The sequence below is a fragment of the Kogia breviceps genome, chromosome 15, assembly GCF_026419965.1.
Source record: "Kogia breviceps isolate mKogBre1 chromosome 15, mKogBre1 haplotype 1, whole genome shotgun sequence".
In the NCBI taxonomy this organism is placed as follows: domain Eukaryota; kingdom Metazoa; phylum Chordata; class Mammalia; order Artiodactyla; family Physeteridae; genus Kogia; species Kogia breviceps.
This window is the reverse complement of record NC_081324.1, coordinates 54,365,131-54,389,820: the sequence shown is the minus strand read 5'-3', so window position 1 is coordinate 54,389,820 and position 24,690 is coordinate 54,365,131. Positions and strand designations below refer to the sequence as shown.

At 36.6% G+C, this 24,690-nt stretch overlaps 1 non-coding gene across 1 annotated transcript; it reads right to left on the bottom strand.

Annotated features, from left to right (window-relative positions):
* Window positions 1-23,993: 23,993 nt before the first annotated feature.
* LOC131742972 (U6 spliceosomal RNA) lies at window positions 23,994-24,100 on the bottom strand. Its single transcript, XR_009331629.1, has one exon. It is a non-coding gene; the product is annotated as a U6 spliceosomal RNA (small nuclear RNA).
* Window positions 24,101-24,690: the final 590 nt, after the last annotated feature.

Sequence of the window (24,690 nt, the reverse complement as noted above, 5' to 3'; positions counted from 1 at the left end):
GAAAACTTTAATTAAGTACATGGGTCTTCAAAATCTGCTGCTAAATAGCACATCTCTCTAATTCTTAACAGTCTGGGGAAAGAAGTGGTCTTTGGCCTTTTGGTATAGTGTAATAGTCAAGAAAGAAGACTTGGCAGAAAGGGAAAGACAAATACCATATGATATCACTTATATGTGGACTCTAAAATATGACACAAATGTACAATACTATCTATGAAACAGAAACAGACTCACAGACATAGAGAATGGATTTGTGGTTGCCAAGGTGGGGCTGGGGGAGGGAAGGATTGGGAGCTTGGGATTAGAAGATGCACACTATTTTATATAGGATGGATAAACAACAAGGTCCTGTTGTATGGCACAGGGAACTATATTCAATATCCTGTGATAAACCATAATGGAAAAGAATACGAAAAAGAACATGTATGTATAACTGAATCACTTTGCTGTACAGCAGAGATTAACACATTGTAAATCAACTATACTTCAATAAAATTTAAAAAAAAAAAAAGAAAGAAAACTTGGGTACCAGTTCGCCTGAGTTCAACTTCTGGCTTGGTCACTTTCAAGTTATGTGACCTTGGGCAAGTGATGTTACCTCTCTGATCCTTGCTTTCCTCCTCATCTGTAGAATGGAATAAAAATAATACCACCCTCATAGGTTTTATGTGGATTAAATGCACTAATATATAGAAAGAATAGAATAAGCACTCGTCAAATGTTAGTTATTTTCATTATTGTGCTAGTGGTTTTCATCATCCACATATACCATGAGCTATAGGCTAAAAACATATTAGCAAGTAGAGGTACTAATAGACTTCTTTTAATGAAAATGAAAAGAATGTCTGGACATCTGGAGAATCATCTAAGTCCATTCAAAATAAAAATGTTGTAACAACATACTGTCAAAGATAGAGCTCAGCAATCCAACTACTGCGTTCCCTCCAAGTTTAATAAACAGGATAAACAATACAAGGAACCATAAGATTAAAAGGCCAATGGGAAACTTTCTGCCTCTGAGAACCGTGTTATGAAGATTTTGAAAAGGGAGCCAGAGGTCTCTAAGCACATTTGTGCTTGGATACTTATTTGGTAATCAGGGTTATTGATTTCACATTTTTCATGTTTAAGTTAATGGCCCAGTCGTTTGGAAGAGCCCCATTGATTCTACACTCATCAGCAAGGTGTCTATGGTCATTTATAGGTGTGCCATACATTGTGAAAACGGATCGGCTTCCACAAAGCAGCCATGCCATAGACCCGACTAAATGCTGGCAAATACACAGTATAGATAATTACAGAAATACAGCCTTGGTTCCATCTGAACAGGCACAAATTTTAGATTACTGATATTCAAATTAGCTGAGGTTTAATACAGATCAAAAGGGTACATTCTGAAAAAAAACAGGGACTCAGATAGGTGTTTGTTGCCAGTGTTTGTTGCAGCATCATTCCCAATAGTCAACAGTTAAAGTCAAAGAGTCAAAGGTGGATACAACCCAAATGTCCATCAACAGATGAATAGATAAATGAATATTATATATACACACAATATGTTATTCAGCCTTAAAAAAGGATGAAGTTCTCATATGTACTACAACACGAAAAACCTTGAAAACGTTATGCTAAGTGAAATAAACCAGACACAAAAGTACAAATATTATATGCTTCCATTTATATAAAGTATCTATAATAGGCAAGTTCATAGAGACAGGAAGTAGTTAAGAGGTTACCAGGGGATGAGGACAGAGGGAATAGAGAGCTATTGCTTCATGGTTACAGAGTTTCTCTTTGGAGTGATGACAAGTTTGGAAATAGATAATGGAGACGGTTGTACAACACTGTAAATGTAAATAATGCCACTAAATTGCACACTTAAAATGATGAAAATGGCAAATTTTATGTTACATATTTTACCACGATAAAAAAATTAAAACAAAAAAGAAATAGCTGCAGCTCTGATGTCTCATACTCATCTAGTTTCTCTCTTACCTCTGAGGGGATTGGAATTTAATTACTAAGAAACAGAATTTTAAGAACATACTATAAATTATGTTTTACTACGATATGTTATATTTCATTATTTTTCTTCCTTCTATCCACAATTCTAGGCTTCTTTACAGGAGTAAAAATCTTGTACTATGGGTTTCCCAAAGCACAGTACAATGCCACAATAAAGGCAGTGCCATGGAGCACATCCATCTGAAGCTACAAGGCTTTATTTATAATACTTGACTTGAAGTTACCATAGAAGCATGTAATAACAAGCCATGTTATGATACAATTCTGGCTCCATGATTCTAAAGAAGCTGCTCAATAAGATAAGCACGTCATCTACCTCATTCTGTCATGCAACCGTCTCGTGGATTCAATGTTGTCTATGTTTAAAAAATCCACTTTAACATCGTGTCTTAGAGGGATACATTTAGAGTTATGAATTTCTTGTGAAAATTGTTCTTTTTATATTTCTTTGAATAGCAATAGGAAAATCAACTCTTGCCCTCTCTCTAGGAGCCGAAGAGGGAATACACTTGCAGGTGAAATAAATTGTCTTCCTTCTGTTGAAATGAAACTGTAATCTGTGTGCTCAGTGGCATATGCAAATAGATTGAAACTTGGTCACAGAAAATTTTCTGTTCCAGACAACATCTGCTACACTTGACAGATGCTCCAGTGCCAATATCACACCAAGTAAAGCGAGACTGCAAGAAAGTAGAAACTCCCAGTGTTTTAGCTTCTTTTCTGAAGAAAAATGCCATTAACTCAGAAACTAGGTTCTGAACTCAATAAAGTGTATATAATGTTTGCACTTTGTAGATGTAGAGCATATGTGATTGCAATGATTAAAATATCATATTCCTCACTCCCTGCTTTCTGACAGACAGAAGGTCTGGTTTCTTTAATCTTTTATTTGAGTTCATAACATTTCAAAATGTTTTCATTTTTCCCCTATGATGATAAAAGTAAGAAATAGAATATCTGAAAAATGTGAAATGTTTATTCCCAATCATAAGAATATCATGATGCTATTAAATGTGTATGCAAAGAATATAAATAGTAAAATGACTAGAGAAAATGCAAATAATAAATGCATATCAGACTTTGATTTTTCTAAAATTGAAATGAATGTAAGTTAACAAAAATGAGGTATAATATATAAGGCATACACATTAAAATATGATTCCAAAATCTAGTGATAGTACATTAAGTCCAGAGTACTGCTGCATTGATTGCAGAATAGTACATTTATATGTTCATTTTGGAAAGCATTTTGGCATGTCAAAGGTCTTTTTAAAAATGTTAGACTCATTTTAGGAAGGTGCTAGTTAATTTTGTGATGATAAACAAGCACCAGCTGTTGACTTTCTCCACAGAATTCAATCCTGGAGAAACTAGAGGAAAAACAAAAAACATATTCCAGAAACCAATTAAAAAAAAAAACCTGAGCAACCCATTCAGAGCATTCAGTGTGTTTTGAGTTGTTTATATCTGGAAGATAAGTGGCTATAGGCTATGAAGGAAGAGGGTGGATTGAAGCAGTAGTGAGAGGGCAGGTTGAAGTTAAGCTTTCATTCTTAACATTTTGAGGAAATATTATATACATATTGTAAAACATACAAATCATAAGTGTACAGCTCAGAAAATGATTATGAATATAACTACTGCCCAGCTCAAGAGAGAAAATATTACAAGCATCAACATCAAGACAGGGAACATTACCAACATCCAGAAACCTCCCTCCTGCCCTGACCCAGTCTACTTTCCCCAGAGAGGACAACAGATTAGTTTTGGCCATTTTTGAACATCATATAAGTAGAGTCATACTCTTTTGCATCAGGTATGTGTAGCTCAAAATTACAATGGACAGATTCAGTCATTTTATTGCATGTAGCAGTACTTTATTAGTAGTATTGTTAACATTAATTTGTATTATTTATATTTTATTTATCACATTATATTTATATGCCTATATTATTTATTATATTATTAAATATAGCAATAGTTTATGAAATACTATATAGTAACCTGTTGTATGAATATTTAAAATCTTTTAAAATCATACATTTAATGGACATTTGGTTGTTCCTAGTTTTTGTTATTATTTTTAAAAAGTTGCTAAAACCTCCTTGTGCATACTCTTTGGTGCAAATACACATTTATTATATTGAATTTATACCTAAGAGTATTATAAATTTTGTCTTCTTAAGGGGAAAACAAAGAATGATAAATTTAAGAAATCACAAAAAATAAAACAAAAATAAATCATATAAGTTTAACTTTTTTTCTAATTCTTATATTTATATCCAATAACGAAAACTTGATCACTCAAATATGAAAAAAGAGCAGAAAGAATATACAATAAATAAATATAAATCAAACATATTCATACATATATCATTTGACCTTGAGAAATAATTGAACATTGTTGGAGAACTTCCATATCTGTTCTGTAAAGTGACTGGATTATATTCAGGTTCAGTGATGTTATTAAGAACCTAGCATATGCAGGTGCTTTTAACATACTGTTTGAAAATGTTTACTAATGTCTACTAAGTATGCTAGTAAGAAAGAATGACCACAGTTCAGGAGTAGACTGTGCTATATTTCTCCACTAGTGCCAGCACAGAACAGATGACCAACCCAAAGGCCACATTAGATGACATTCACATCAGAAGATGCCAGGATGGACAGATGCCTCCTCCCACTGTCATACTGCTGCAGTTAGAAATGAGTTAAGTGCTGCTCTTGGACCAACTTAAGATTTTAATAAAGTTACTAAACATTGTATATTTATATTCACATTAAGTTTTCCTATATTATAACAATAACCCTTTTCCCATACAATGGGAATAATCAGTTAACAGTAGAAATAGGGAAGTGACAACTTATTCCCCATTGGGTTGCACAGAGGTAACTGGTTGCTCCAAGTAAAATGCTCCAAGGCATTTTACTCATTTGTTAATAATAATAATAATTCACGAATACCTATTCACCCAAATTCAAGTCACTTGTGCACACCTTGCCCCATATGGTACTAGCCAGGGAGGGATGGTTCCCCAGGGAAAAATCAGGATGCTGTTAACAGGAGAAGAGGAAATTGACTTTGGAACAGATAAGAAACATAGACGTCTGTAAGACTTACTCATTTAAAGACAAACACAAGACAGTAAATAATTAAATTTATGGATACAGTTAAAGACTAATTGGGAAACATCAAATCATATGAAATAAGCATAAATATTTGTAAATTCTTGAAGAGAGGTGAACTATACTGAGCTTAAAATCAATATAGCAATCCAGAAAGGAAAGATGGATACACAGACTTGTTTTATTTTCTGTATTCGAAATGAATGTAGCCACATTCTGCAGCAGTTGTTCATTTGTATTTTTCCTGATTTTGATGATATATTAGATATATAAAAATTTTGCATTTTTATTTAATCAAATATGTAAGTTTTATGGCTTCTTCTATTGATTTTTATACTTAAAAAGTCTATCACTGGGCTTCCCTAGTGGTGCAGTGGTTGCGAGTCCGCCTGCCGATGCAGGGGACACGGGTTCGTGCCCCGGTCCAGGAAGATCCCACATGCCGCAGAGCGGCTGGGCCCGTGAGCCATGGCCGCTGAGCCTGTGCGTCCGGAGCCTGTGCTCCGCAACGGGAGAGGCCACAACAGTGAGAGGCCCGAGTACCGCAAAAAAAAAAAAAAAAAAAGCCTATCACTATTCATAGTTTATGTTTAACATTTGCAATAAATTTTTACAGTAAAATATGAAAAAATATAACAGAAAAATAGAGGATGATTTAAAAATATGGTAAAATGACATAATATTATTTATCCATTATACACATTCATTTTTTGAAAAATATATATTGCATGTCTACTATGAGCTAAGCACTATTCTAGGCACTGTGTAAAACAGTACTTAAAACTAATGAAAAATATTCCATTCATAAAGCCACCATTCTGTGGAAGGAGACAGATAATAAGTAAAATAAATGTGCAAAGAAAATAATACATTGGATAGTGATAAAAGCTAGGGATAAAAATAAAGGAAAGGATGTAGCATTGTGAAAGTGAAACCTGAACAAAAATCTAGGCTAAGCGAAGGAGCAAAGCATAATTATAGCTGGGAAAGAATATTCCAGGCAGAAGACGTTGCACGTGAGTTGCCTGCATGCCTGACCCATTTGAAGACAGCAAACAGAAAAAGTTGGTAATAATAAAGCAAAATGAAAAACTAGTTTTACAAATTCAGTGAAAAGAATAGGGCATATATTTATGTATAGTATGCTCTCAATCATATACAAACGTGTAGAAAAAGCCTAGTTGGAAAAATAGAAAATGGTTAAAAGTAGGATTAAGGGTGATTCTTGTTCAATTTTCACTTTCCGTCATTTGAATTTTTCTCTAACAACCATAGCTTCCTTTCACACTAGAATTTGTATTTTTAAAACTCTTTGAATAAGCATGGTTTGAACACCTGGAAGAAATGTACAATTACAAAATGTGGATAATAAACCCACACACGTAATATTAAATATCAAATTATACATGTAAACACATGCCAAGTTCTTAGTCTTATACAACAAGGGATGAACAGAGAGCCCCATCAATAAAATAATTTTATTCTCTTCCCAGAAGAGTTGCTCAGCCAACAAATACCCAGACAGGAAACTTACTGTCTCACAGTGAGAACATCAGCCTTGTGCTTAATTTAATTTATGACTTCACAGCAACTCACCAAAATTTGAGATAATGTCTTCACATTCCTTATTAGTTTACTGAAACGTCTAAAAAGGCACAGTTGAGCCCTTAGCAGATGGCATGCTTCAGTCCCTGAAATGGGATTATAGTTCTTTCTTTGCCGGGAGTTGACAGATGTGCATCGTCACATGCCTCAGGGCAAAGACTGGATACTCAGAGCTTACATGGGAACAACTGAGTTTAAAAATCACATTCCAGTTCTTCCAGCTAAATCAATAAGTGACAACTGCCAGTTGGAACTATCAAGTCATGGTCGGTCTAGAGATTGCTCTGAACGTTTGCCTTCATTTGTAGACTGCCAACTCTGGAGAGAAACATCCAAAATGTGAGTGGATCAAATGGAATACTTCACAATGGCATTCTGATTAGGCTGCTATTTTGTTGCTGTTGTTGTTGTTTTGTGGTATGTGGGCCTCTCACTGTTGTGGCCTCTCCCATTGCGGAGCACAGGCTCTGGATGCGCAGGCCCAGCGGCCACGGCTCACGGGCCCAGCCGCTCCGCGGCACGTGGGATCCCCCTGGACCAGGGCACGAACCCGTGTCCCCTGCATCGGCAGGCTGACTCGCAACCACTGCGCCACCAGGGAAGCCCTAGGCTGCTATTTTTATAGATGGGTTGCCGGGGTTGTTAGATCTTAAGCTGAATCGTTTTCTTTTCACTTTGTATCTCCAGCATGTCACCTAGAACATAGTAGGTGAAAAACCATGTGGTGAGAACTGTTATTTCACATGTTGGATGCCTTCAGGTAGCACAGACGTGTCCACAGAGAGAACTGCACATGCTGGGCAATCTAGAAGGCAAAGCAAACGTTGAGCCGAAGCCTAAACTTCAATTTGCATCGAGCGAGAATTAGACTAAGCTGGTGTCTTTGCCCTCAGTTGTGCAAATCGGCTTAATTCAACCTGGAATTACATCACCCTCACAGATTCCTGGGATTCAGCTAAGTGGTCAGTGGCACACATATAACAGGTATTTTCTTCTTCTAGGTCTGTTTTTTTAAAAATTATAATTTGTGATGTTTTAATTATTTTTGTTGGTTTTATGTATCAGTTAGGGTAACATAGTTGCCATAACTAGCAGGGATTAATACTTTTAAAAGATTATGTTTAGTTCAACTTTACAAGGCAGTATGGAGGTTCCCAGTCAGTAGATGGATTTCCTGCTCATAACAATTCAGGGGCTCAGGCTTCTGCCAGCTTGTATATCTGTCCAATGCTAAGGCCCCCAAAACCCTCTGCATCCAACCTGGGAGAGGGAGACAGCAGAATAAAAATGCCCCGACTGATTCATACAAACTCGAAGTTGAAATCTGTTCCTTCTAGTCCCATTTCGTGGGCATAGTCATACAGCCATACAGTCATACAGCCATACTTGGTTCCAAGTGAGACCAGGATATGTAACCTTTTGCTGAGCAGCTTGTCTCTTAACATCTTCTGGAAGGTGGAGCATGACTGGTGAACAGCTAATCATCTCTGCCAGAGCGACTTTAATTGGATTCTTTTCAGTATCTGGAAATCTTTAGAAGATGGTGTGTCAAAGTTCCAATCTCTTTTTTTTCTGAGGTAGAACTTCATTGAGGTAGAGACTGAAGGGAAAAGAATGACTTATGACTTCCTTCCCACCATTTCAAGTCCTAGAAGCTTGCAGCTGCTGGACCTGTCACTGGTCTGCTCGCACAGCCTGGGAAGTAGCTATCGCTGACTCCCTCACAACACCTAGTTAGAAACAATAGGCTCTTGGTGGCCTCCCCCACCATTTTCCTTTGTAGATATTTCTTCCTAGTAATGTATTTAAAATCTTTCACTGAGGCAGCTTCAAACACTGGAAAGAGCATGGGCTTTGAAATTAAACAAGGACAGGAATAACAACCTGGTTTTTTTTTTTTTTTTTTTTTTTTTTGCGGTATGCGGGCCTCTCACTGTTGTGGCCTCTCCCATTGCGGAGCACAGGCTCCGGACGCGCAGGCCCAGCGGCCATGGCTCACGGGCTCAGTCGCTCCGCGGCATGTGGGATCTTCCCGGACCAGGGCACGAACCCGTGTCTCCTGCATCGGCAGGCGGATTCTCAACCGCTGCGCCACCAGGGAAGCCCAACAACCTGGTTTTGAATCCCTGTTCCATTGGTTACAAGTATAGGATCTCGGCTGATTAAATCAAACTGAGCCTTGGCTTCTCTGTCTTCAAACTGCTAATGCATCTGATCTCATTGAACCCGACACTTATTTGGCACTCAGCAAAAGGTCTCTATTTTCTATCCTAGAAAACAATTACAGAAAATTGTTCAAAAGTAGAGGATTAGTAAGGTAAGCTTTGAAGACAGTCTTTTGGTAATGACTATACCAAAAGGCATCACTGTGGGAACCAGCCCTGGGGTAGTAAAAACTGAACTGTAATTGATGAATTGCTGGAGGCTCAGTGTGGTCAAATCTGATAGAAACTCCAGAGGGATCCAATCATAGGGGTCCCCATATACTTGTGAGTTTTACCTCCAGAAGCTCATGCTCAGCCGGGTTCTCACAGTGAATATGAAAAATCCCTTCATACTTCAGGCAGGCAGAGGAGAAAAGAAACAACTTTGAAATACACTACAGCATTCTATTCTTCTTAATAAGGCATGCCCTCAGGAGAAAATTGTTAACCAGAGCCTAGCCTTCTGGGCTATTATCAGAGCCTAAGTGGCCTAAAGGAAAAGGAAATACCCAATTGCAGTCAGTTTGAACCTTCCACGTGGGAGAAGGGAAATACCCAACCCTAGTGCCCTCTAGCCATCCTGTCCCACCTAAGGGGTAGGGGGACTGAGCAACACCTGGAAAGTTCACATTCCAAAGACACAGGCTCAATAAGAGACTGAGTGCTATAGAATGCTTCCCCTAACACATACCTTACCTCCACATTAATAAAGGCTTATGTAATGAATTGCTTATTTACAGCAACTGCTTTTACCCAAAACATCATGTCCAACTATCATGAAAAAATTACAAGGTAGACCAAAAGGAAAAAAAAACACAATTGATGAAACAGAGCAAGTGTCAAAACCAAACATGGCACGGAGAACCCAGGCAACTGTGTAGCCCATCCTATAGCTGTGCTTACAGTGGATATCCAAGCAGAGATCCCAGACAGTGGCTTTGCCCATCTATAGAGTTGAGCCGGTGGCCCCATCTGTCCAGGGAGCTTAGTGGGCAGTTCTGCCTAATTTGAGTCCCCAGGCAATGAGCCTTACTGGCCATGGAATCGTTTTTATGGCCCCTTCCAGACAATGAAACAAATTCAAAGCCCTGCCCAACTGCTGAGTATAGCCTCCAGTCCCACCAGATCAGAAAGCCTGACCAGAGAATCCAGGTAGCCATAAGGTCCATTCTACAGCTTTGTTAAGGCAGGGAACCAGGCCAGCACTACTGTTCAACTGTTAATTATGGCCATTGGCCTGCATAACCAGAGAGCCTGAACAGTGACCCTGGATGATTGCCAAGTAATATCTGAGGGCTTTACCAATTACAAGCCCAGCTTCTGGCCCCACCTGAGCACAGAGACCTGCCAGCAACACCATCCAGTTGGGGAGCACAGCCTGAGACCCCCACCTGAGCAGGGTTGATTGCCAGAGCCAATTTTGTAGCCCTGCTCCTTTGTGGAATCCACCCAGTGGCACCACCCTGCCAGGGAACATAGATTGCAACACCCCCTGAGCAGAAGTCATTGCAGAGCCAGGCTAGTGGCCTCATCTGAATGCAGAACACAGCCAGCAGCCCCACTTAATCAGGGAGCCCACCCAGAGGCCCCATTTGAATGTGGAGCCAGCAGGCCCACCTAACTGTGAAGCTCAGCTAGTAGCACCATCCCTGACCTTACAGCATGGGCAGTGGCCTTGCTCATATAGAGACCCCAAAGCAAGTCTCACCTGCCCATGGATGTTATCAACTGACCCTTCGAAAACCCCAAGCAGAGCTGGCTGATGAAGGTCTGTCCCTACCAAAGAAATCTGTAAAGCCTGGAAGAGGAGACTGCTTATTTAAATGTGCAGATACCAAAACAAGGATACAAGGATTATAAAGTATCAGGTAAATATGATACCACCAAAGGAAACTAATAAAGCTCTGATAACATACCCAAAAGAAATGGAGATTTATGAACTGGATGACAAAAAATTCAGAATAATCTTCTGCTATCAAAGTTAAGTTGTTATTACCTTAAAATAGGATGTTATAAATATATTTTATGAATACCTCATGGTAACTACAAAGGAAAAATGTGTAGTAGATATACAAAAAAATTATGATAAAGGAGTCAAACACAAAAAGCTATCAAATCACAAAGGAAGAGAGCAAGAGAGGAAGTAAGGAACAAAGGATCTATAAAACAGAAAACAATAAACAAAATGGCAGTAGTAGTCCATACTTATAAATAATTACTTTAAACCTGAGTGGATTAAGTTCTCTAATGAAAATGCATAGGGTGACTGAATGAATTTTAAAAAAAGTCAACAATATGCTGCCTACAAGAGACTCACTTTAGCTTTAAGCACACACATAGACTGAGAATGAAAGGATGGAAAAAGATATTTCAAGCAAATGACAACCAAAAGAAAGCAGGGGTAACTATAGTTATATCAGACAAAATAGAATTTAAGCTAAAAATGGTTAAAAGAGACAAAGATGGTCGCTATATAATGATAAAGGGGGTAATCCACCAAGAAGATATAACAATTGTAAATATTTGTACACCCAACATAGGAGCACCTTCATAAAGCAAGTAAATATTAACAAAACTAAAAGGAGAAACATGTAACAATGCAATAAGCATTGGGGACTTTAGGAACCCACTCTCAACAATGGATATGTCACCCAGACAGAGAATCAATTTAGACAGGGATTTGAATAAAACTATGGACCAAATGACCTAACAGACAAATAAAGAACATTCCATCCAACATCAACAGAATACACATTCTCTTCAAGTGCACACGGAAAATTTTCTAATATAGAAATTAGGCCACAAGACAAGTCTCAACAAATTCAAGAAGACAGAAATTATATCAAGTATTTTTTTCTAACCACAATGGTATGAAACTAGAAATATATAACAAGAAGGAAGCTGGAAATCTTATTTTATATACAAATCAGTGGAAATGAAACAACACACTCCTGAACAACCAATGGATCAAACAAAATATAAAAAGGGCAATCAAAAGTGTCTTGAAACAAAAGTAAATGGAATCACAACATACAAAAACTTATGGGATGTAGCAAAAGCCATTCTAAGAGGGAAGTTTATTGTTGGAGGAGTTCATCAAGAAGACACAACCATCCGTTGCTCCACAGCTGGACCCTGGAAATGGAAGGATCCTCACCCCGCTCTCCTGTCCTTGTAATGTACATTCTGCCCACTCTTCCCACAGCTGGACCCGTATTCAAGGACGTAGCCTTCCTTGAGAGAGCAATGTGTTGTTGAGACCTTCTGGATGGTATACATGACTGGACCCAGTTCACTAAAGACTTAAGCCTTAACTTTCACATTCATTTATTTAAGAAGCATTTATTATATATATCTGATACTATTCTAGGTTCTAGGAACACAAAAATGAATTACATGTCTCTTCCTTCTTGGAAAAGAAAACCTTGTCTGGCAGGGATAAAATGTATAGCTAATTTATTTTAATGCAGTGGGGCATATAATACTTGAATGATATATAAATAGCAGAAGAAGGATTGATTATTTGGCAGTAGTGGAATTCAAGGATGATTTCTTGGCAAAGATGACACCTGAGCTAAGTTTTAAGGAATGAATAGATATTTGCAGGGTAATAAAGGATAAGAGAGAAAACATTCCAGGAAGATGGATTAATATGAAAAGTGTCATGGGGGGATGAAATTAAATGGAGCATTTGGAAAAGGACAAAGTGTGGTATAATTAGGATATTAAAGTAGGAGGCTGTTGGTAAATGGGAGTAGAGCTACTGCCAGGGCCAGATCAATTCAAGTCTTGAATTTCATGCTAAAGTTTTAAAATTACTTACAGTAGTGACGTGCAATTATTGATGTTTTTAAGTGTGGGAATGATAAGGTCACATTTGCATTTTAGATAAATTGACAAATATTGAGGATGTTTGAAGTTCACCTTAAGTAAATTTATCATTTAGATTATCTACCTACAAATGACTTCTGTGGCTACTTTAACAGTGTGTGAGGTTAGGTTGACTCATTTCTATGTGCTTTAGTTTCTTTGGTTATAGAAATGAAGAAGATAATAGGTGCTATTTCAGAGAGTAATAGTAAAAGTTAAATGGGTTAATATGTGTAAAGTGCTTCTTGTTGAGTAAGGACTCAACAAGTGAAAGCTAATTACATAATTAATTTATTCCTTAAAGATCCACAATTAAAAACAATAGAAATAAAAAAACATTTTGATGAGAATAAAGAAACAATTGAGATCAGGAGCCATCTTCCTGAAGAGGATTATAAATATAATTTGAAAATTCTAGTGTGAATAGTATTATACGTTCTATGGTTTTATTTCCCAGCCAACTGTGTAAATGCTGCATTTGGCAAGGAGATATTAAAAAGTTCTGCAGACTTTTCAGTAGAAATCGTAGGCAATTTTAATCAGAGTGTGACATTCACACTCATTCATCTGCGTGCTGGAGTGCAGTTTCACCTCTATATAAACAACAGATAATTGTTTCCGCAACAGCTTGGAAGTCACCAGGTGGAAGAACAAACAGCACTTTTCAGCCTCAGAAACAATGAAAAGGGTAAATGAACTTTGTGTGAATCCTCCAACTCTCATGATATTTTCTCTGGTCTACTCTCCAAGATGCTTTATCCAAAAAAGAAAAAAAAAAGCAAACCAACTCTCATATATATTGGAACCAAAGTGCTAAAGAGAAAGGAAATTTGTTTTTCATATGGTTGAGTGATGCGTAAAGGAAATAAAATTTTTATGTTACACAATTTCAGAAAATTCTTAATGGATAAACTAATTTTGTGGACTTCAAACAAATAATACTATTTGTACTTACCATATTATATTTTATGTGTATATAAAAACAAGAAATTGAAAATAAGTATATTCAATATAAATATGAACATGATTAAATTTCAGCATGTTAAAATTAATTCTGGTGTCTCATAATAATCTCATTTTAAAAGAATATATAATTTAATACTTAGAAAAATGTGTGGAAAAGTACACAATGATCAGTATATTTAACTGGTTTGTAGACATCTTAAAAGAAAGCATTTAACTATTCAATTAAATCAGGATATGTTAATAGTTTTTATATGCTGCCATATTTCTACATTTCTCTATTTCACAAAGGAAAATAATGCAATTTGCATTTTAAGAGCTAGTATTATACTTTAAAATATGGAAATGTAATGCAAAGAATTTTTTAGGGAGAATCTATTTTAAAATTCAAAGATATGTGTCCTTATTTTTATAGGAATTGATTTAAATTTCAATGAACAAAAGAGGTGTCCAAAATTATGAAAAGTGATTTCTCTCACATTTCAAGAAATGAAAACATCTAGTAATTTTATCTTATACAATAATGCAAATTTTGGAAAGATGAACACCATGCTGGGAAGCTGTGTGAGGAATATCAAACTGTGTTTCTGAACATGTCAAAAATCTATAATTCCATATAGTTATTAAAATGTGAGCAAGCAGCAACTTCTAGTTTCTTTGTATGTTGTTGCAGTTTCTCTTGCTGTGTAACAAATCACCCAGAAATTTAACAGCTCAATCACTGCCATTTTATTATGCTTATTGGTTTGGAGGGTCAGAAATTTAGCAAAGACCAATAAGGAGTGGCTTTCCTTTGTTCCATATTATCTCACACTCAGATTGGAAGACTGGGAGGTTGAAGGTAATTCGATGACTTGGGTTCCCCTGGAGTATAGTCTCCAACACGTTGTGTGAATCTGGACAAAAGACTCTATATAAATACAATCTCCTATATGAGGATATATGTATAGCTGATTCACTTTGTTATAAAGCAGAAATTAACACTCCAATAAAGATGTTATAAATAAATAAATATTATCTAATCCATAAAACTAAGAAAATAATACGTGGTATTTTCTCAAAGTTATGTATAACATGTATATGTATGGATGTGTGTGTGCCTGTGTACATACAGATTTATGTGCACATATATATATCTATGTTTACATCAACTCACATTTCCTAAAATAAACTGAATTGGCCACCTTGCTTATCTGGTAGGAAAATTCAATTGGTGTATTAACATGAATTCATCTACTTACAAAAGTACTTTAAGTATGTTTAATAAATATTGAGAAGAAGTAAGATATTTATGGATGGATGGATGCATTTTAATATAGCATCCATTGAATTACTCCTGGCATTCTGAATAATTGCCATGTGCCAGGGATTGCAGGATTTAGTGAGCCAGGAGATGTCAAGTTAGTCTTTGGTTGGGATTCGGTTGGCAATGCGCAGTCTTACGACAATGTGCATTCTCATCAGATAAGCTGAGGTAAGAAGACTAGTATGAGCAAAGAGAAATTTCATTTTTAACACTGTGTGGGGCAATATAAGATAATGATTGAAAGATCTGGCTCTGGAGCAGAATACTTAGGTTCAAAATCGACTCCACAAATTAATGTCTGCAAGACTAGATAAGTTAGTTAACTTGTCTGCACTGTAATCCCCACATCTGTAAAGTGAGGATAATAACAGTACTTACGTCACAAGTGTGAGAAGTAAATGAGTTAGTACATGCAAAGTTTTAAAAGAGTAAAAGGCATATGGTTCACACTCAGTAAATATTAGGCATTATTATTACTATATAATTTAGGGAGGTGGAAGAAAATTTTACAAGGTGAAATTTTATTGCACAAATGCATTACCCTATCGAAAATAAATGCATATGATTGTAACTTCAATCCTTTATTGCACTTTTATTTCCCTATGTTGTTGTACGATCATTACTATGCTTTTTTTCATGGATTTCTTGATGGTGGTCCTGATACAAGGGAGTAGGAGGAGACGTCCAGATAATTCTCTTTTCTACATTTAGAGGTCTTTAAGCCTTAATTCTTATGGAAACACTTATTGATTACACAAATTATTTTGAACATGGCGATAGCCCTGGGAGATATTACAATAAAGACACAATGTATTCTGTCAATGTATTCTCAGTTTTGTGGGAGAGAAAGGTATGTACAAAGACAACAATTCTATATGGTGATGCTGCATGAATCAAAAATGAACATAATGTTCTGGGATTTTTTTCTTTTTGCACTCCCCTGGCTATGCATTTTATTATTATTATTATTTCTTGACCTTACCAAATAGTCCTCACTATTTGCAAAATCTACTCCCCTGCTTGTCTGATCAGCTCTTATCCTTTCTTTAATACTTGGCTCATTTGTCATTTTTTTTTTTTTTTTTTTTTTTTTTTTTTTGCGGTACGCGGGCCTCTTACTGTTGTGGCCTCTCCCATTGCGGAGCACAGGCTCCGGATTCGCAGGCTCAGCGGCCACGGCTCACGGGCCCAGCCGCTCCGCGGCATGTGGGATCTTCCCGGACCGGGGCACGAACCCGTGTCCCCTGCATTGGCAGGCAGACTCTCAACCACTGCGCCACCAGGGAAGCCCTGTCATTTTTCTTTGTAGAAATTCTCAGACATCTCCAAGCAGAGTTAAAGTTCCTTGTATTCTTAAGACAGAACTTTTTGTATGAGAATGGAGATGAATTTATAAGTATTTGTAATCACAATTTTAAGAAATATATAATTTATAAAACTTACTGAAACATTTTAACCATAATGTCTTCTTTGCTACTGACACTCAAAATAAATCTGTAAGGACTTTTAAAAGGTACGGTAATAACATCTATTGTATCATTTTTGAGTCATACCTCAAATTCTCTAAATTGACAAAGACGGATTTTTTAGAACATTATTTACAGAGTTTTCAACTGTGCCAAACGGTTTTCAGATAATACAAAGTTATAATCCTTACACTGGTGCATTAGTATTTTGAAATCTCAAAACCAAAAATAGGTTTTCAACTGCTTCCATTTTGGAATATCGATAGTGACTGAAGCCTAATCGGGAGAAATTCCTATAGCTCCGTGCTTAGAAACGTGTGCCTTTGTCTTCGCCTAACAAATATGTTTGAGTTCTAGGTATAGTATTGCTTTTCCAAGGAATTTAAATCTCACATTGTAAAATCAATTCATAAATTTGTACCGGACACTTAGATCTATTCACAAAATATGTTAATAAGTAAAAACAGTAACCACAGGTTATATTTTTTGAAACACTTTAGATATATGTGGCTTGATTGATATCATTTTGTTTCACATAAAGGCATACATATTTCATGATAATTTTTTCTATTTTCTTCTTTCAAACTTCAACAGTCTGTTACTTCCTTAATATTAAAAGTTTTACATGACTCAGATTTCCACAGAGAATGTCTTAAACACCTCAGAGTGCATCTCCTGTTATGACTATTCCATAATATTAGAAACTGATATACATATGAATGTTTTAAGAATCCTTATGTAGACTGTCTGTTTTAAGAGCTGTAATAAATAGAGCGGTGTGTGTGTTTAGTGGGTAAAGAGTCTCAGTTTGGAATGACCAAAAATTTCTGGAGAAGTATGGTGGTGATGACTGCATGACAATGTGAATGTATTTAACAATTAAAAATGGTTAAAATGGCAGAAGACCTGACTAGACATTTTTATAAAGAAGACATACAGATGGCCAATAAGCACATGAAAAGATGCTCAACATTGCTAATCATCAGAGAAATACAAATTAAAACCACAATGAGATATCACTTGACATCTATCAGAATAGCTATCATCAAAAAGAGCACAAATAACAAATGTTGGTGAAGAAAAGGGAACCCTTGCACACTGTTGGTGGGAATGTAGACTGGTGCAGCCACTGTGGAAAACAGTATGGAGGTTCCTCAAAAAAATAAAAACACAACTACCATATGACCCAGCAGTTCGACCCTTGGGTATATATCCAAAGAAAATGAGAACACTAATCTCAAAAGATACACGCACCCCAATGTTCACAGCAGCATTATTTAGAATAACCAAGATATGGAAGCAGCCTAAGTGTCCCTCAACAGATGAATGGATAAAGATGTGATATATATATATAATGGAGTAATACTGAGACATTTAAAAGATGAAATTATGCCATTTGCACCAATGTGGATGAACCTAGAGAATATTATGCTTAGTGAAATAAGTCAGAGAAAGCCAAATATTGTATATTATCACTGATATGTGAAATCTAAAAAATCAAACAAACGAATGTATATAACAAAACAGAAACAAACTCACAGATACAGAGAACAAACTAGTAGTCACACGTGGGGAGAGAGGAGGGACAATTTAGGGGTTAAGAGATACAAACTACTATATATAAAGTAGATAAGGACAGATTGTACACCGCGGGGAAATACGGCCATTATTTTACAATAACTTTAAATGGAGTATAATTGATAAAAATATTTAATGTTATGTTATACAACTGAGACTAATATAATATTATAAATCAACTATACTTCAATTTAAAAAGATTAAAATGGTAAATTTTATGTTAAATATGTTTTACCACAATAATATGTAAAATAAAATGAAGCAGTGTGTTTTAGCCCTCAGTAACATTTAAATAATTAGAAAACTGTAGCAAATATATACATATATCTATAAACTTTTATTTAAAAAATTTGTACATATCTCTTCTTCAGTATTTTTTTTTTACTCAGGTTCACACATTCCTTCATTCCTTGAATGATCATTAGAGCTTCACTGCAAACTCAAGTGGATAAGGCATTGTGAAGGGTACAGACAAAACAGGTCCTACCTATCATTAAAGACATTATTGTAAAAAATACAACTATAAAAATATTAAAATAAAGGACAGAAGAGAGTAATCACTGTGATCAAGTATAGGAAAATACTCTGGACAATCAGTGGAAGAAGGGATTATTTCCTACTGTGGAGGAGATTGGTCCAGGTCATACTGCAGAAGTGGGGGTGAAGCCTAGATGTAAGTGATTAATAGGATTTATAGGTATTTTAGAAGGAAGAAGCAGAACAAACAAAGCTGCAGAGTCAGGAGACTGAAACATAAGAGGTGTGAGATAACTAGAGCACATGCTGTGTGGTGTAAGGTATTGAGATGTTAAAGTCAAGAACTTGGAGAGAGCCAAATCCTTGAAAGGACTAGATAATTTATTGGATTTTTCTGCAAGTGATAATGTTCAGTGTGGAAGGATGGGTTGCACCATTATGCCAAAGAATTGGTCTGACCACTTTCATTGAATTGACTTTTGTGTTACTAGTATACGAACATAGTAAAAGGGAAATTGAAACTTAAAACATGCACACTGTTACTTAAAAGGACACGAGGAGATCAAGTTGAACATGTGCTATGTGCCAGGCACTGTCTTAGGCACATTGACTATCATGCCATACATCTTAAGATAGTTCTAAGTTTAAATTCGGTTAGTCCATTTGTTAAGCATTCTGGTCTCCATGCTCTAGTGAAGACACATTGTAGGAAAATAAACTTTTAGGTGGAAATTCTGCAGGTGCTAGTTGTAATATACACTCTCTAGTTTGAAAATGTAGACTAATTCAGGTTAATCCACAGCCCTCTAGATAATATTTAAATTTTCATCCAAGGTTATTCAATTCTAACAATGGAAAATAAATTCTAACAATAAAAATAAATTCTATTTTAGAAAGCCATATTCTTATCAACATAAAAGCTGTGAAATTTGAATATTCTATTAGATATATATGTATATAGATTTATCTATATATATAGGTATAATGTTATATCTATTAATATCAAACCCATTTTCACATTGGATTTATGTTATAATTTGGAGATATTTTTCTTTTAAAATATTTAGAAATAAACTTACAATAAAGGGTCAAAATTATTGTCATAAAATGTCCAGTGAGCTCAGAATATAAAATAGCAAAAAGAGTATTTTCCTTCTGTTGCTTTCATGATGTTTAAATATTTAAAGTTTTCCAATAAACGTGGAAACAACACATGCTTTATAACGTAACTGTAAGGCTCTTACTGCAGAGTGACTACAAAATATGAGGGGTGATAAGAAGTAAGGCGATCATCTCACACCTGATGTCAGGAAAGGTTGCCAATATTGAAATACATGTATTGATGGTTAAAATGCAATTTTCCAGTAGAGCTTTCATACGACCAAATAACATAGATATAATCTACCTAGCTAAAATGTGAATTTTTCACTCAATCAAAATTACTCTCATGCTAAAAGTACATCTATTTTCTTTATTTGTTTTTTTTGTTCAGCAACAGAGACAACATTAGTTTAGTGAATGGGGAGCTTACACGTCTGAAGCAAGGTCCTAGAGCGACACCCCACTGTGTGTGGTGACGGCAGGCAGGACAGTCTTCGCTCTACCTCTATTTTGAAAACTGCAATTCTTCACATTGAACACCTCATATGTGAGAATTTGGCCAGCACAGTGGTTGGTAACGTGTAGAGAAAAAAATATTATCTTCTGCTCTAGAAGAAAATAGAAAACTTCCTGCCATGAGACCTAGCAAAGTAAACACTGGAGGGAATGTAAATGAAAGAGCTGTCTGCACCGCTGGAACCTCTGTCCGCACAATCCCTGCTCTTCAGCAGGCAGGATGCCAAGCCAGAGATGTGGTGCCCTAGCAATTAATCTTAAGCAGTTGGCAGGGAGGGCCAGAAATACCTCATTTTTGTGCACATATGTGAAGGTTCTCATGGTCTGTGTCAGAATTTCAACAGTGGCTTTACCAGACTCTGAATTTGATCCACTTTCTCATATTATCCAAGATAGGAAGAAAGAAACCATCTGTTGGATTACCAAGGTAGAAATCGCATTATAATGCGAGAAATTAACCAGAAGGTCTGAGTCAGTGGGACCATCACTGCAGATCTGTCACGAACAGAAAATAAACTCTGACAAATGTGCTCCATCCTTAGGATAACAGTTAATCTACCTCAGTCCAAATATGTTCACTTCAGCATATGGACTTAATAAAATTGTGAACTCTTTTCTATGGTGGCATCTGAAATTGGTGTCAAATCAGTATCAGAGCAAGATATGCTGCTCATTGTAACTAAAGTGCTTGGTGTCACCATGAAAATTGAGCCGTCACTCATCTGAGTCCTGCTTTGGGAAAAAATGTGTGCAATGGTTGTGCTCCCTCAGGCACTTAGATCTATAAACTGGTGTCAAAATGAGAATAGAGTACAAGTATAGCAAGTAAAATAGATGATTTCATGGTACAATATAAGCTAAACACAGGTGTGGATTCTAACGGGTGGGAGCCGAAAGAGGATTGTGAGTACAGAAATGGAAACATTCATTATCTTACCCTTCTTTTCTCCCCAACGCACACCTCCAGCTCCCTGTGCTCATAAAACTTGGCTGAGGGCTTCCCTGGTGGCGCAGTGGTTGGGAGTCCGCCTGCCGATGCAGGGGACGCGGGTCCGTGCCCCGGTCCGGGAGGATCCCACATCCCACGGAGCGGCTGGGCCCGTGAGCCATGGCCGCTGAGCCTGCGCTCCGCAACGGGAGAGGCCACGGCAGTGAGAGGCCCGCGTATTACCAAAAAAAAAAAACAAAACTTGCCTGAAACATTTACCACTCTTTCCTATGCCGTTCCAGTCCTCGCTGTTCTTCAAGGCTCACCTCCTCCATCTATGAATGAAGCCTCTGACTTTCTCAGCTATACTCATCCCTGACATATCCAACTTTAAACAGTGCTTACTGCCTTCAGTATACATTTCTGAATCGACTATATTCTATAATATATTTTGATCATCTCAAATAGTACCAATTTCTGAAAACATCCTCTGTCTTACCTCCCTCAGGAATAAGTACCCCTCCTCTGTCTTCTCAGAGCAAAAAGTGATTGTTTCCTTCTTTCTTTGTTTTCTGGTAGCACTTATTGCTCTGCATTGACATAATCCTGTGAGTTCCCTAAGGAATCAGACAATGCCTTTCTCTTCACTGTATCCCCACCATCTAGCAGGGTATCCGCACAGAATCGCTGCTCCCTAAATGCTTGCTGAAGGAGTATTCCTTTCCCAGACTCTCACAGCCATAAAGATGAGCAAGGGCCAAAGGGCTGCCAAATAAAAAACAAATCCAGATTTAACTAAAGAGAGACTATTCAAAAGGAGTATTGTGATCAGGGAGGGAGGTCTGTAACAAAAAGGTGAAGTGTCTTTGCAAGAGGGAGAAAGGGTAAAGAGAGGGCTTTTATGCTTTGACCATAAGGACTATAAAATCTGTAAGCAACTCAAAGGTCAGGCAGAAAAATGGTTTTTCTTTTAGGGGAAGGAGTAAACAAGGCAAGAAAGATTCAGGGGTGAGGAAGTGAGATGAGCAACGGTCTGATCTGACAGTTGGTGTTTTTCCGAGGTCAGCAGTTCTGGAGGGGCTGTTAAGGATGAATTGTTCTGGCTCCTCATGTTTGCTCAAGGGTGGACAGAAGCTTAACTAAACTTTGTTCAAGTCCAGTTAGCAGGTATTTTATCTAGATTGGTCCGTGAATACAAACAATTCATATAATAATTTATAAGGCAAAAGGTAAATTTAGAGACTTTGGTCCAGCCGTATTTAAGAAAGGGGGGCATCTGAGTGTCTTATTTATGTCATGTTGGTAAGGGTAGTTCTTTGCATTAAACCATTTCTTGGAGCACAAAAGGGTGGGGAGATTTATTACCTGTTGGAAGTTTCCAGAAACATTCAGGTAAAATTTCATACTGTCAATGTAAACTGATTATTTGTCTCCAAGACCACAGTAGCTCTTACCATTTGCTTACTTGTAAACATAATACCTCTGATTTGTGAGAGATAAAAAAAGATAGCTTTTATTTGGTTGAGCTTATAATTGGGAGACAACTTTCCAGAAAGAATGAAAAGCAAGAGTGAAGGTCTTGAGGAAAGAAAGAACAACGAATCATCTGGGAACTGAAATAAATCCAGTCAAATGGAAAATTAAGAAAAAAAAAACTAAACTAAAAGATTAAGAAAAAATTACGTGATCTCTGAGTGAAGAAGGTATTTTCAAGATGAAATTGGAAACTACTTGAAGCAAAGAGTTAGTTTTGACTATATGAAATATAGAAATTTCCATAAATCAAAGAACTTCTGTATATCAAGTCTTTGCTCTTTGTTTTGCTTTGTGTTCCTGGAGACCAATTTAGATGAATTAAGACACTGGGTTCCCACTGCCTTCTGGCTTCTAGATTATACTGGCCTATGCATGGCACCAGCAGGAGATCAGAAGACTCCTCTTCCCTGGTTCTAGTTCTGGTTGGACTCCAGCAACATCGTTCCCTTCTGTTGCCATTCCAGGCCTAGAGAGGGTAACAGCTCCCTGCTGTTAATAATATTTGGGTGTTTCATTATCCCTTGTCTGGTACCTTAACCAGGCCCATAGCTTTGTGAACTCTTTTAAATTAAACCCTTTGGTTGCTCCATCTGTTTTCTGCAGTGGTACAGACTGAAACATCACAACAAAAACATAAGTGAAAAACTTGGAAGGAAAATGCAAACCTGTATTAGAGAAGAAGAGCTTATACCAATTTTATTGGCATCATATGAGAGAGTCCTTAAAAACTATTATGAACCTTAAAGATGAATAGCTCAATAAAGATGAACAAGTGACCAGGACATTAAAAAAAATTAACATCACTAGATAACTATGAAACGGATACTTGTACGTCTGACCATACAGGCGGAATTTTATTTTATGTCCATTGCTGTGTTTCTTGAATTTCCTATCAAGAATAGCTTTTACAGGGAAATTAACATATGTGATATAAAAACTAAACCTCATTCAAATTTGCTTTAGGTATTTTTAATAAGGTTGAATTTAACAACAATGTGGTCACTGATCGGCCCAATTTGGGTTGAGAGCAGTTCCACAGAATGGTGGGAGAAGAAAAAGGAAAAGCATGAGATACATCCAGTGTAGACCACACTTTTAATCCTCTATAAAGTCTGCCTCAAAAAACTCACTTCTTTTTTTTTTTGACTGTCTCTTTCTTTATTTTTTATTATTTATTTATTTTTTTAAACATCTTTATCGGAGTATAATTGCTTTACAATGGTGTGTTAGTTTCTGCTTTACAACAAAGTGGATCAGTTATACATATACATATGTTCCCATATCTCTTCCCTCTAAAAAGTATGGAACACTTCACGAATTTGCCTGTCTTCCTTGAGCAGGGGCCATGCTAATCTTCTCTGTATCGTTCCAATTTTAGTATATGTGCTGCCAAAGCGAGCACAAAACTCACTTCTTATAGATTAAGTCATTCCTTTGTTAGTAAAGCCATAGCATTCTGCTCATGATCCTTTATGAGCTCACTTTTTTCATTTTATAACTGGCTCCTTATTGAAGTCCTGAGGTCTATTTTTAATAATGTCTGGAACAAAAATACGTGTTCAGTAAATGTTTCCTGAATGAATAAGTAAATGAATATGGACCATAAAACGTAGAAGAAAGGATGGGAGGCTGTCCCCTAAGGGTTCCAGTGGCACTCTACTAGTAATTGATTCTGGAAAAAATCTGGAGCTCTATTGCATACAAGTTAGAAATTTAGAGTCAGAGTCACAAACTAATGAAGGAAATAGGCTTCTGAGCAACACTTAATGTACTCAAGTATCATTACCTGAGTCATTTCTTAGTTAAATTCCTTTACATCATTGACCTTTGTGTATGTGTGTGTTTAAGAAAACAAAATCCTGCTCCCTCCATCAAGAAAAAAACTCAGAAAAGTGTGTGTGTTTTTTGAAAATTATACACCTATGAAGATGCGTGTGAGTATTGTGTGTGTGTGTGTGTGTGTGTGTGTGTGTGTGTGTGTGTGTGTTTAAG